The 14,820-nt window shown below is 42.0% G+C and overlaps 1 long non-coding RNA gene across 1 annotated transcript in view; it reads right to left on the bottom strand.

Moving 5' to 3' along the window:
* LOC106589881 (uncharacterized) overlaps window positions 1-14,820 on the bottom strand; it is a 165,361-nt gene that overhangs the window by 11,261 nt on the left and 139,280 nt on the right. Inside the window, exons 2-3 of the long non-coding RNA XR_001324965.2 lie at window positions 14,151-14,189; window positions 5,785-5,899 (exon numbers count right to left, since the gene is read on the bottom strand). This is a non-coding gene — a long non-coding RNA (uncharacterized lncRNA). The remainder of the gene's footprint in view (window positions 1-5,784; window positions 5,900-14,150; window positions 14,190-14,820) is intronic.

Genomic DNA, 14,820 nt, shown 5'->3' with positions numbered 1-14,820 from the left:
CTTGTCAGAAATGTCCAGATCAACTAGCCCATGTCAGCTAACGTTTTTAGCCCATAGATTTTGTTGTAATGTTCGAGTCACTCAGATATCACACGAATACACTTTAGACATGGCAAAATGTATAGAATTGCAGGAAATTAGCTTTAAAACAGCAAACATTTCTCTGCACCGCTTGACAAAATGGGTAGAATTACAGGAAATCAGCTTTAAACACGCAGTGTGTTCTATCCACCAACAAGAGTGGTGTGAACAGTTTGTGTCATGAACAGAACTTGTGCCCATAGAAAAAGACGTCACAGTGATAGAAGGGGGGCCTGAGTGATAAACTTTGGGAACCCCTGTCATAATAAACGGGAAGCTTGTCAGACATTCAAAATGACTAATGTGTGTTTTTCTCCGTGGTATGCGCTCAACCGTACTGCAGAGTTAAAATACAACATTCAGCTCTTCTGTGAGAGAGTGTGAGACACTTGCACAATGAATAATAATAAAAAAATTCTGGAACACTTCCAAACTGTGTCTCAGAGAGAGAAAACAACATTACCACTTTCTTGGCAAACACGTCGGATTAGCAGGCAGAGAAGTTGACATTCAATCTGTTTCTGTATCATAACCCAGCATCTTTATTTCACAAAAAAACTAAAACATATGACTGTAATTACTGTAGTGTAACCACACGCCAAAAGATCATTGCCGCAGACGAGACAAAGATCCCTTTGAGATGAGCGATGAGAGAAATCACTGATAGGAGATGTTAAGGACCAGAGCAGAGGTCACTCTCACAGAGTCAGCTGCTAATTGATTACATCACTTGCTGGAATATGAAATGCAAACAGGGCCCGTCTTCATTAAGCATCACAGAGTGCTGATCTAGGATCAGTTTCCCCTTGATAACTCATAATGAATATGTTTACATGGACAGGGGGGGACCTGATCATAGATCAGAAGCACTTCTTCTATGATAATACAGTACCTGATGTATTTAACTGAAAATACATTGATTTAAGAAAGACTATTTTATGACAGCAGATTCAACAGTGTTCATATAGTGTCAAACATCCCAGCTTCTGCTCTATAGCTCCTGTATATATCAGCATTAGTACTTCATTTAACTAGGCAAGTCTGTTAAGAACAAATTCTTATTTACAACGACGGCCTACCACGGCCATAACCCTAAAAACACTGGGCCAATTGTGCACCACCCAATGGGACTTCCAATTACAGCCAGTTGTGATACAGCCTGGAATTGAACCAGATTCTGTAGTGATGCCTGTAGCACTGAGATGCAGTGCCTTAGACCGCTGTGCCACTCGGGAGCCTAGTATATTACCACAGTATTTATATATATTCCTGCTACCAGTCACTGTTCAGCCCTGCTTACATGTATATTCACCTACTACTGTTTACTATTATTATTATTATTATTATTATGGATCCTGTTACCAGTCACTTTCTCCTAATCCCTACATACATGGGCATATCTACCTCAAAAACTCCACTGACCCTGTATACAGGGGCGGAAATCCCGGGGGGGACGGGGGGGACACGACCCTGTATATAGCTGAGTCTCTTATTTCTCCTGTTTTCTTTATTATATGTATATATATATATATATATATATATATATATATATATATATATATATATATATATGTATATATACCACCTGCAGTTATGCCACCTGCCACCTGCAGTTATGAAATATTTGCTCATAAGTACAATTCATTGGCTGATCCCTCCTGATGACCTGGATGGAATGATGTGATCCTTCCTTAACCCATAATAAGTCCCATGCAGTTGACTACTTCAAAATGGTTAAAGTCCTCAACAGCGGTGCCCATGCTAAAACAGGCTTTTGGGCATGTAAGTCCTCTATACATCTCTATGGGTACGTCCCACATGGCACCATGTTCCCTTTACACTGCACTACTTTTGACCAGATCCCTATGGGTCCTAGTGCACTATAAAGGGAATAGGGTGCTATTTGGGATGCGGCCAGAGTGAGCCACGTCAGGCTTTATCTATCTGGTCCTTGTCAGTGATTAGAGCAACAGCGCTCTCTCTGCTCAATCATCATTTATTACCTCACCGTTAAGGTTCAGGGCACAGTGATCTTCATTAGTGCTTTAATGGGTGTATAAGCAAAGGTCCAGTGTAGTCCAGCAGTGTCAGTGCACTAAAATAAATGCTGGGTTAAAAACAACTAAATAGTGGACAGCTCTAATAGACCATGCCTCCTGAAAATAACCTATGGATTACATTTAAAAAGACCCAGCTGGTGGGTCAACCCAGCATGAAAGTGAATAAAAAAAAGAACTGATTGTTAAATGAACTCATGTTTGGGTAATCAGGTTACTTTCAGGAGGCATGGCCTATTGGGGGCATGGCTTTAAGATAGTTGTTTTTGGCCAACCATGAGATTAAACGCCATTCCTGTTCATGTTAAGTTTGTACACTGCAAATTTTAAATTTTCCTTAAATATTTTTACACATTACATATTCAAATATAATTATTTAAATATTATAACAGAGTAGTTATATCCCAACATTGGGATATGCATAGGCACTTAAGCACTCATATTGTTGTGTAAGCTACCAAAGAGTCAGTGCTTAATCTTAACATGTGGTGACAATATAACACAATAGATTAACCAGAATATAATTTACTTTCACGGGTGACCAAAAATAACTAATTGCATGCCACGCCCCCACTAAGCCACACCTCCAGTCTTCTGATCTGAACCGGTGGGTTATTGCTCAATAACCTGACAACCAAACTAAGTGACCCAACTGGCTTGGTTAAAATAACCCAACATTGTGTTCTGTCCAATATTTACCCAAATTGGGTTGTTTTTAACCCAGCATTTTCAGAGTGTGGCTGTCTCACTGGCTAGACTGGCTGTGGCAGTTACAATAACATCTCTTTATTCTGGCAATGATACCACAGGGGAAGGGGATTCACTTTTTTCCTCTGTCCTTAATCACTGTAAAATGGTTTAATGTGACGTTCAGAGGCTGGCAAATGATCAAATCCTGACAGGGGGACAAATTACGAACAAGTTTATTAGAGTCCCGCCTCTGGGAAATGAACATCTTTAATTATCTTTTTACATTGACATTTATTTGGCTCTGCTGAACACACACACACACTCACACGCACGCACGCACGCACGCACGCACGCACGCACGCACGCACACACACACACACACACACACACACACACACACACACACACACACACACACACACACACACACACACACACACACGCACGCAAACAGCAATGCAAGTTTTAAAGGAATGTGAATACATTTACACTGTAACATTGGTTAAGAACACCCTTTATGACATATGATTTAACAACAACGTTATACATATTTTCAATAAGAAATATTAGCCTAATACTACATTATGACAAATTCAGTTTGCGGACAGATGGGAAGGTATGTGTTTAATCCTCAGTCTGGAGTTGAGGATGAAACAGATCATATCTGTTTCTAAGGGTAGTAGTACTGTAACCTTCAGATTATATCTGTTTCTAGTGGTAGTAGTACTGTAACCTTCAGATTATGTCTGTTTCTAGGGGTAGTAGTACTGTAACCTTCAGATTATATCTGTTTCTAGGGGTAGTAGTACTGTAGCCTTCAGATTATATCTGTTTCTAAGGGGTAGTAGTACTGTAACCTTCAGATTATATCTGTTTCTAGGGGTAGTAGTACTGTAGCCTTCAGATTATATCTGTTTCTAAGGGGTAGTAGTACTGTGGCCTTCAGATTATATCTGTTTCTAAGGGGTAGTAGTACTGTAACCTTCAGATTATATCTGTTTCTAAGGGGTAGTAGTACTGTAACCTTCAGATTATATCTGTTTCTAGTGGTAGTAGTACTGTAACCTTCAGATTATATCTGTTTCTAGTGGTAGTAGTACTGTGGCCTTCAGATTATATCTGTTTCTAGTGGTAGTAGTACTGTAACCTTCAGATTATGTCTGTTTCTAGGGGTAGTAGTACTGTAGCCTTCAGATTATATCTGTTTCTAAGGGGTAGTAGTACTGTAACCTTCAGATTATATCTGTTTCTAAGGGGTAGTAGTACTGTAACCTTCAGATTATGTCTGTTTCTAGGGGTAGTAGTACTGTAACCTTCAGATTATATCTGTTTCTAAGGGGTAGTAGTACTGTAACCTTCAGATTATATCTGTTTCTAGGGGTAGTAGTACTGTAACCTTCAGATTATATCTGTTTCTAAGGGGTAGTAGTACTGTAACCTTCAGATTATATCTGTTTCTAGTGGTAGTAGTACTGTAACCTTCAGAATATATATGTTTCTAGGGGTAGTAGTACTGTAACCTTCAGATTATATCTGTTTCTAGTGGTAGTAGTACTGTAACCTTCAGAATATATATGTTTCTAGGGGTAGTAGTACTGTGACCTTCAGATTATATCTGTTTCTAGTGGTAGTAGTACTGTGGCCTTCAGATTATGTCTGTTTCTAAGGGGTAGTAGTACTGTAACCTTCAGATTATATCTGTTTCTAGTGGTAGTAGTACTGTAACCTTCAGATTATGTCTGTTTCTAGGGGTAGTAGTACTGTAACCTTCAGATTATATCTGTTTCTAGGGGTAGTATACTACCAGCTCCAGTACTGCTATGTTTCTCCTGCCTACAGTCCTCTGAGACGAGGGATATGTTCCAGTCTTGAACTGAGGCTATCTTCCCCCCCACCTCCGCCGTGCACTCTGTGTGTGTGTGTAGGTGTGTTTTAGTGTGTGTAGGTGACTGTGTGTGTTTCTCCTGTGCACATCGTGTCAGTAGTCTGAACTGCAAGGGCAATGAGGAGAGACACCCCGTGGCTCCAAACAAAGGCTGTAATCAGAAACCATCATCTCTCCCCACATAGCTTTACCTCAGGCAGCGCTGCAACCCCTACGCCCTGCTCTGTTCTGTTACGATGACACCTCCCTTTTAATGTCCACTAACACAGGTATACAAATATGCCAGGATAGCAGTTATACTGTACTGTAGCCTAATGGGGGGAAAAAGGAGAGAGGTGTGAAAAAGAAAGAGTTGACACTTTTAAAATGCTAAGGACTTTCTGGAATCAGCCTAAGAGCGCAAAAAAAAAGTAGACTTCACAAATCAATGCCAGCTCGTGATCCCTTCTAACCTCTCTGATTCTTTGAATGTCAGAATAGCTTATCACAAAGGCCGTGTCACAAAGGGCATCCTATTCTCTTTATAGTGCACTTCCTTTGACCAGAGCCTGGTTAAAAGTAGTGCACTATATAGGAAATAGGGTGCCATTTGGGGCACATTAAAAGACTTTCAAGGTAAACATGACTAACTACACGTTAAATGACAGTAGAGTTTATCACAGACTCTCTGTAAACATTCAGTGTCAACTGTCAAGTTAAACATGAAAGTAAATGTTGTTGCGATTCAGCGACTAGTAAACAGCAGTCATCTGTCATCATGTATTTAAGGCAATGTTCTGAAATTGTGAGATATGGGGTTGGAGTCAAGGGCAGAGATGCCTTACAGCGGCCATTTACGCTCGCAAGATCAGGATGGTTGTACGAGGCTATAAATTCCCTACAGTGAAGGAGAGAATGGAGAGGGACGATTAGGGAAGCAACCTAAAAATAGAATACGGCTGGTATTTAGTTAGGATTATTATGAGATGGTTATAACTGATTAGACAAGTCTTACAATGTGTTATAACAGCATCATACCTGTAGGCTTTAAGAACCAAAATGTGTTTTAGAAAAATGTGTTTGTTTGCCTACCGATAGTGGCCACAATATCATCCTTGCCCTGAGTGAAGACCAGCACTCGTTGTCTCTTCTTGTTCACCTTGGGCAGGCTCTGAGCCCTCCAGGAAATCTCTGCAATGTCATCCATCTGTGGAGAAAGGATATGATTGCTTCACCACTTTGTTGAAATAACAAGATTCTGCTACATTAGCCAAATTAACACACCACTACAGCTTTGCTGGTTGATATAAGGGCCCATTTCAGTCATTTCACTCAGTGAGGGTTCACAGGAGTGATTGATCAATGTTCTTCGATGGGATATGTAGTCCATCCGTTATGTAGTCCATCTGAAACATTTTTGCGAGAATGAGAGAACAATATATATTGAGTCTTTCCGACATTAAGTACACGTTTTAAACCAACGAGGGCTTTCTATAAGACAACAAGGTCAGAGTGTAGATCTAACATAGCTAGGTCAACAGTTGGGGCAATGGTGTACATACAGTCCCTTCAGAAATATTCAGACCCCTTGACTTTTTCCACATTTTGTTGCGTCACAGCCTTATTCTAAAATGGTAAATTCAATTGATTGTACATGATTTGGAAAGGCACATACCTGTCTATATAAGGTTCCACAGTTAACAGTGCATGTTAGAGCAAAAACCAAGCCATGAGGTTGAATGAATTGTCCATAGAGCTCCGATACAGAATTGTGTCGAGGCACAGACCTGGGGAAGGGTACCAAAACATTTCTGCAGCATTGAATGTCCCCAAGAACACAGAGGCCTCCATTATTCTTAAATGGAAGACGTTTGGAAACACCAAGACACTTCCTGGAGTTGGCCTCCCAGCCAAACTGAGCAATCGAGGGAGAAGGGCCTTCGTCAAGGAGTTGAGCAAGAACCCTACGGTCACTTTGACAGAGGTCTAGAATCTGTTGAGATGGGAGAACCTTCCAAAAGGACAACAATCTCTGCAGCACTCCACCAATCAGGCCTTTATGGTAGAGTGGCCAGCCGGAAGACACTCATCAGTAAATACACATCACAGCCTGGTTGGAGTTTGCCAAAAGGCTCCTGATGACTCTTACACCATGAGAAACAAGATTCACTCGTCTGTTGAAACCAAAAATGGCTGAATGTGAAGCGTCACATCTGGAGGAAACCTGGCACTATCCCTACGGTGAAGCATGGTGGTGGCAGCATCATGCTGTAGGGATGTTTTTCTGCGGCAGGACTGGGAGACTAGTCAGGATCGAGGGAAATATGAACAGAGCAAAGTACAGAGAGATCCTTGATGAAAACCTACTCCAGAGCACTCAGGACCTCAGACTGGGGCAAAGGTTCACCTTCCAACAGGACAAAGACCCTAAGCACACAGCCAAGACAATGCGGGAGTGGTTTCGGGACAAGTCTCTGAATGTCCTTGAGTGGCCCAGCCAGAGCCTGGACTTGAACCCGATCGAACATCTCTGGAGAGACCTGAAAATAGCTGTGCAGGATCGCTTCCCATCCGACTTGACAGAGCTTGAGAGGATCTGCAGATAGGAATGGGAGAAACTCCCCAAATACAGGTGTGCCAAGCTTGTAGCATCATACTCAAGAAGACTCATGGCTGTAATTGCTGCCAAAGGTGCATCAACAAAGTTCTGAGTAAAGGGTCTGAATACTTATGTAAATGTGATATTTCAGGTTTGTCTTTAATATAGATTCGCCCCAAAAATTCTAAAAACCTGTTTTCTCTTTGTCATTATGGGGTATTGTGTGTACATAGATTGATGAGGGAAAAAACTATTTAATCAATTTTAGAATAAGGCTGTAACGTAACAAAATGTGGAAAAAGTCAAGGGGTCTGAGTACATTCCGAATGCGCTGTAACAGTGTCGTCCTCATACAGATGAATATTACAAGTTTTATTAACAGATAAACCAATATTATTCCCACAGTATAAATAGTAAAGAGAACAAGTCCCAATACTGGACCCAAATGAGGAGTGGGGATAGGCTAGGTGGTGTTATACATGAAGCAGGCTCTGGCTACATCCCAAATGGCACACTGTTCCCTATAGACAGTAGTGCACTACTTTTAACCAGATCCCTATGGACCTTGGTCAAAAGTACTGCACTATGTAGGGAATAGGGTGCCATTTGACAGTATCTGCACAGAATGGATAACCCTGGAGACTAACACAACTCTCTATTGAGCCTCTCTTTGATCATCAGAGGGATAAAAACCCCACACCTGTCATGCCTCCTTTACTAGTAACTTATCATGATGTACAATGAGCAGCAGGAATGTCTCTATCAGTGGCTCACAGTAGGGTGGACCATGAACGACGCTGCGGTTTGATCATTTGGTTCCAGTGGCTCAGTGCATTGGGCTTTAGAGAATGGTGGATTGTAGATTTGATTCCAACATGGGAAATATTTACTGTCAATGTTGACAGTTCTGTAAGTCGCCTTGGATTCAAAACGTCTGCTAAATGATCGTATTACGTTACGTTATATTTTTTTACGTTTTTTTATTATCATATTTTTGTTAGAATGCATCCAACAACAAGTATATTTTAAGACAATCATAGCAGTGTGGTTGTTTATCTACATTGAGGAACCTTGAGGGAAATGAAAGAAATCCTAACGGGAAGATATCAGAGTGACAGGGCTCCTAAGCAACGCTACCAGCCAGCTCCACTGCCTTCCTCACTCCAGCCCATCCAAATGCTTCCCAAACGGCCTTTAAAACCAGTCTAAAGAGGTCGGCCAAGACCTTGGACAGAGGAAAAATGGTTGTGACACTCTAAGTGCTAATGGAGAGTAGGGCTGTGGCGGTGATGACATTTTTGTCAGCCGGTAACTGTCATGCAAATAACTGCCGGTCTCATGGTAATTTAGCGTTAATTACCGTAAATATGTTTAGCATCTCTGAGCTTCTACACATAGCCTACAATCCAGGCACTCTACATTTTAATAAGTCTAATAAATCCATTTAATATAGCCTACAGCATCACAATAAATTCATTATTTATTTTAGTCAGGTCTAAATAAACATTATGATATGAAGAAAACATAGTCTGTTTCAGAAGAACAGAATAGCATATTCTGAGTTGTCCTTATGTTAGGTCCTGATCTGACTATGCCATATGGCTGTGGGCTACACTACTGTAGTTCATTAAGCAGACAAGATTTGCTTATAATTCCTGTGGCATTATTTGATATTATTTTATAGGTAGAAGAATACAATTGAACATAGCTGAATAAAATAGAAAGGATATTTTTCCCAAAACATTTCAGAGGGATTGCGCACATGCGGCTATTCTGTGTTGAGCTGTTAGCAAAGTGGTAACTTGAAACAGGTTCTCCTACATGCTTCATTTAGAGTTATTTATGCAACTTTAGTTGTGATACAAATGTTAGGCTATATGTTTAGATTTTAAATACATTCTAAGGCTGCATGATGTAACTCTAATGATGATTTGAATAAAATCTCATGAAAGACATGAGCTCTGCTCTGTTTCTTACGCAGGCTGCACACACTTCATCAGTCTCTCATTCACTATTTGACAAGCACTTGAATGTAGTGGAGTCAAATGGAGGAAATCCTTCCCTTGGTCACATTTGTAATATGCCAGGTTAGCTACACAGGTTGTAAAGTGGATTAATGTGCTTCATTTTGAGAATTTAACAACAAATATAACAGCACGAGAAAGCTGGGATCCTCTTTTAAAAAGTGACCACTGGCCATTGAAAACTCTGTTTTTACACATGATTACACGACTGTGCTTATAAGAACACATGTTTCCCTAGGCTCTGTAGGCTATTGACACTCCAACTGTGTTCCAGGGGTCATGTTTCCCTAGGCTCTGTAGGCTATTGGCACTCCAACCATGTTCCAGGGGTCATGTTTCACTAGGCTCTGTAGGCTATTGGCACTCCAACTGTGTTCCAGGAGTCCTTGGCCTATTATGGTAAACTATTTGGCCACTTTAGTTGTGATACAAACCTTATCAAAACATATAGGTCTAGGTCACATGATGCATTGTGACTATGGTTTGAAGAAAGCCCCCCCCCCCCCAAGTGTGTATGACTCATTGTGCAGTAAGTATGCATGATTCATTGTGCAGTTAGTATGCATGATTCATTATGCAGTAAGTGTGAATGATTCATCTTGCAGTAAGTGTAAATTATTCATCGTGCGGTAAGTGTAAATTATTCATCGTGCGGTAAGTGTAAATGACTCACTGTGCAGTAAGTGTAAATGATTCATCGTGCGGTAAGTGTAAATGATTCATCGTGCAGTAAGTGTAAATGATTCATCATGCAGTAAGTGTAAATGATTCATTATGCAGTAAGTGTAAATGATTCCCTGTGCAGTAAGTGTAAATTCTTCATCGTGCGGTAAGTGTAAATGACTCACTGTGCAGTAAGTGTAAATGATTCCTCGTGCAATAATTGATCGGATCCAAATCGACTGCATATACACTTCAGTTGGTTTAGATGATGTGAAGTTTTTTCCAACCACAGAATATGACAGATTTATCAAGGTGTTCATCTGTATCAAAGCCGCTGAAAAATGTATCTTCCTCCGTGCAGAGAGACTGTTAGTGAGGCAGCGGTTCAGTCCCAAATGGCATCCTACTCCCTATATAGTGCACTACTTTTGACAGTTATTGCACTATATGGGGAATTGGGTGCCATTTGGGACGCAACCAGTGCCAAGGAAAGATTAAATTACTGCTGGTCTGCAGACACCTCATCAGACACCTCATCAGAAACCTCATCAGACACCTCATCAGATACCTCCTCAGACACCTCATCAGAAACCTCATCAGATACCTCATCAGACACCTCATCAGATACCTCATCAGACACCTCATCAGACACCTCATCAGATACCTCAGACACCTCATCAGAAACCTCATCAGACACCTCATCAGATACCTCATCAGACACCTCATCAGATACCTCAGATACCTCATCATCAGACACCTCATCAGACACCTCATCAGACACCTCATCATCAGATACCTCATCATCAGATACCTTATCAGACACCTCATCATCAGACACCTCATCAGATACCTCATCAGACACCTCATCAGACACCTCATCAGACACCTCATTATCAGACACCTCATCAGAAACCTCATCTGACACCTCATCAGACACCTCATCATCATACACCTCATCAAACACCTCATCAGACACCTCATCAGACACCTCACCATCAGACACCTCATCAGACACCTCATCAGACACCTCATCAGACACCTCATCAGAAACCTCACCTGACACCTCATCTCATCTGTGGCCATCTCAAGGAAACGACTGCTAAGTGTGTTAGGATGTACTGATGGCTTTACTGAGCGAGAGAGACAAACGTTAAATAGTAATTGACATGGCTACATTGTATATATCTGGTAAAAAAATAATGATTTAGGTATGGTTATTATACAAATTATTAATATAAATTTAGAAAGCAGGAAGCAGAAAAAGCTATGCAATTCGTCCTTGGTCTTCCTTTTGCCAATATGAAGTACCTGGTTGCACCAACCAAACTCTTTAAAAACATTTTTTTTTTAAGGGAAACTTTTAACAAAAGTGACAGCAAGATAAATATATGTACAAAAACATAATTGAACCGCAAACCAGCTAGACATGAGTACATGTGATCTACCAGCCAGATCTACCAGATCTACCAGTGATCTACCAGCCAGATCTACCAGATATCTACCAGATATACCAGATCTACCAGCCAGATCTTCCAGATCTACCAGCGATCTACCAGATCTCTACCAGATCTACCAGCCAGATCTACCAGATATCTACCAGATATACCAGATCTACCAGCCAGATCTTCCAGATCTACCAGCGATCTACCAGATCTACCAGATCTCTACCAGATCTCTACCAGATCTACCAGCCAGATCTACCAGATCTACCAGCCAGATCTACCAGATCTACCAGTGATCTACCAGATCTACCAGTGATCTACCAGATCTACCAGCCACTCAGATTTTTTTACCAGCTAATATATATTTTTTTGACATAATTAAACATCAACAACAACAACAACAACAACCAAAACAAAAACAGCAACAACAACAAACAGAGGAGCATGTACTACTAGTAAGAAGTAATGTGGTATATTGTTCAATAAAACATAAATAGTACTGAACTGGCTTGCTGACCCTGGCTATGTGCTGCAACATGCTACATTAAGTAGGGCCCTATAAAATCTGTTTCTTTTTTGCCAAATTCCGTTTGGCAGTTGGCAGGTGTTAATTTTCCCACCCTGTATCCGATGCAATTTTGCAGTGTTCTGGCAAATCAAGTTGACACAGAAAATGTCAGAGAACTGGTTAGTACTGGGAGATGCTTTGCCCTTTATATTTACTTTTTGAAATGTGAGATTTTTCCTCCCTCCCTCCCACCCTCCTCACCCCCCTCTCCTCTCCTTCTCTGTGGAAGCTGTCAGTGCCATCGGGAATCCATTTCCATTCCAGTCACGTTGATCACACCGTAAGTGATTCTGGACGACAAATATTCATGCAGAGAAGAACTATATTCAAGGGAGAGCTCTACTTTTGAAAGAGAGAAAACCACTTAAACATATCTAAATCAGATTCCACATTTCTTTTTAAACTCACCTGTTTTGTTTGTCTTTTTAAATTCATGTTTAAAAAGTGACGCAGGGATATAGGATGTTGAAAAATGTACAGAGGCAGGCAAAGCAAAAAAATGTATTCATAATTTAAGGCGCAGCCCCACTTAAAACACATACATCATTCTGTGTACTAACAAGCCTGTAATTTTCATTTACAGAATCTAAAACCACAGGTGGCAGTAATTTGGTTATTGAAAGGATGGTGTGTGAGCTACAGTATACCATTTAGTGTTAGTGCTGGATTATACTGTAGTAGGGAGAGGGGAGACATATTATCTCAGGGAGTAATGATACTAATGAGAGAAGCTTTTTAACCCCTGAAGAGAGAAAGAAAGAGAGAGAGGGCAAGAGAGAGAGAGGGAGTGAGTGAGTGGGAGTGAGTGAGTGAGTGAGTGAGTGAGTGAGTGAGAAAGAGAGAGAGAGAGAGAGAGAGAGGGGGGAGGCAGAGAGGGAGAGAGGGAGAGAGAGAGAAAGAGGGAGAGCGAGGCAGAGAGGGAGAAAGAGAGGGAGAGAGCGAGAGCGAGTGGGAGAGAGAGAGGCAGAGAGGGAGGGAGAGAGGGCAAGAGAGGGCGAGAGAGGCAGAGAGAGAAAGGGAGTGAAAGGGAGAGAGAGGCAGAGAGAGAGAGGGAGAGAGAGGCAGAGAGAGAGAGGGACAGGCAGAGGGTGAGAGAGAGAGAGAGAGAGAGAGAGAGAGAGAGAGAGAGGAAGAGAGAGGGAGCGAGAGAGAGAGGAAGAGAGAGGCAGAGAGAGAGGGAGAGAGAGAGAGAGAGGAGAGAGAGAGAGCGGCAAAGAGAGGGAGAGAGAGAGCGAGAGAGAGGGAGAGAGAGGCAGAGTGGGAGAGAGAAAGAGGGAGAGAGAGAGAGGCAGAGAGGGAGAGAGGGAGAGAGAGGGAGAGAGAGGCAGAGAGAGGGAGAGAGAGGCAGAGAGGGAGAGAGGCAGAGAGAGAGAGAGAGAAAGAGGCAGAGAGAGAGAGGCAGAGAGAGAGGCAGAGAGAGAGGCAGAGAGAGAGAGAGAGAGAGGCAGATAGAGTGAGTAAGGCAGAGAGGGAGAGAGGCAGAGAGGGAGAGAGAGAGGCAGCAAGAAAGAGAGGCAGAGAGAGAGGCAGAGAGAGAAAGAGGCAAAGAGAGAGAGAGAGGCAGAGAGAGAGAGCGAGAGGCAGAGAGGGAGAGAGGCAGAGAGGGAGGGCAGACAGAGAAACAGGTAGAGAGAGAGGCAGAGAAAGAAAGAGAGGGGGAGATAGAGAAAGAGAGAGAGAGAAAGAGAAAGAGAAAGAGAAGAGAAAGAGAAAGAGAAAGAGAGAGAGAGAAAGAGACAGACAGAGAGAGAGGAGAGGCTTGAAACCATGCCCAACTTCTCAGCTTCCCAAGAGGCTTTTCAAAATTCAATACATAACATCTGTAGGCGATGTTGGGTGCAGACCTAGCAGAGTGTGTCATAATAACACACACACACACAGAGAGAGAGAGAGAGAGAGAGAGAGAGAGAGAGAGAGAGAGACAGAGAGAGAGAGAGAGAGCAGAGAGAGAGAGAGAGCAGAGAGAGAGCAGAGAGCAGAGAGCAGAGAGAGAGAGAGAGAGAGAGAGAGAGAGATGGGTGAACAAAGAAACATGACGACTGCCAGGTTTCCATGGCAACTGCTGCAAGGCCTGGAGAGTATAATAGCACATCAATCACTGACCAGAAAAATAACTAAATTATCAGCAAAAATAAACCTTTAGGATCTGGTTAGTAACTCACCTACTTGGAAACCTTGTTCTTTGGCCAATGTGTCTGTTCCTGAAAAAGAAAATAAAGAACACAAAAAACATTTTTACAGAGTCAACAGGTTGTGAACAGGTTGTGAACAGGTTGTGAACAGGTTGTCAACAGGTTGTCACAGTGGGAGCATCCCAAATGGTAATCTATCCCCTATATAGTGTACCTGTTTTGACCAGGACCAATAGGGTCCAAAGTAATGCACTAAATAGGAAATAGGGTGTAGGACACAACAAGTGTTGGCATGCAGTACAAGACCTCTCACTTCTTCCAAGCCACTTCCGTCCTCTCACTTCCTTCCTCCAGTCACTTCTTTCCTCCAGCCACTTCCTTCCTCTCACTTCCTTCCTCCATTCACTTCCTTATTCAAGTCACTTCCGTCATCTAGTCACTTCATGCAGTACAATACCTCTCACTTCCTCCAGTCACTTCTTTTCTCCAGTCACTTCCTTCCTCCAGTCACTTCCTTCCTCTTACATCCTTCCTCCAGTCACTTCCTTCCTCTTACATCCTTCCTCCAGTCATATCCTTCCTTCAGTCACTTCCTTCTTCCTCTTACTTCCGTCCTCCAGTCACTTCCTTCCTCCAGTCACATCCTTCCTCCAGTCACTTCCTTCCTTCAGTCACTTCCTTCTTCCTCTTACTTCCTTCC

This window comes from Salmo salar, chromosome ssa28 (assembly GCF_905237065.1).
Source record: "Salmo salar chromosome ssa28, Ssal_v3.1, whole genome shotgun sequence".
Taxonomy (NCBI): domain Eukaryota; kingdom Metazoa; phylum Chordata; class Actinopteri; order Salmoniformes; family Salmonidae; genus Salmo; species Salmo salar.
Note: the sequence above shows the minus strand (reverse complement) of the source record. Positions and strands in the feature narration are given on the sequence as shown.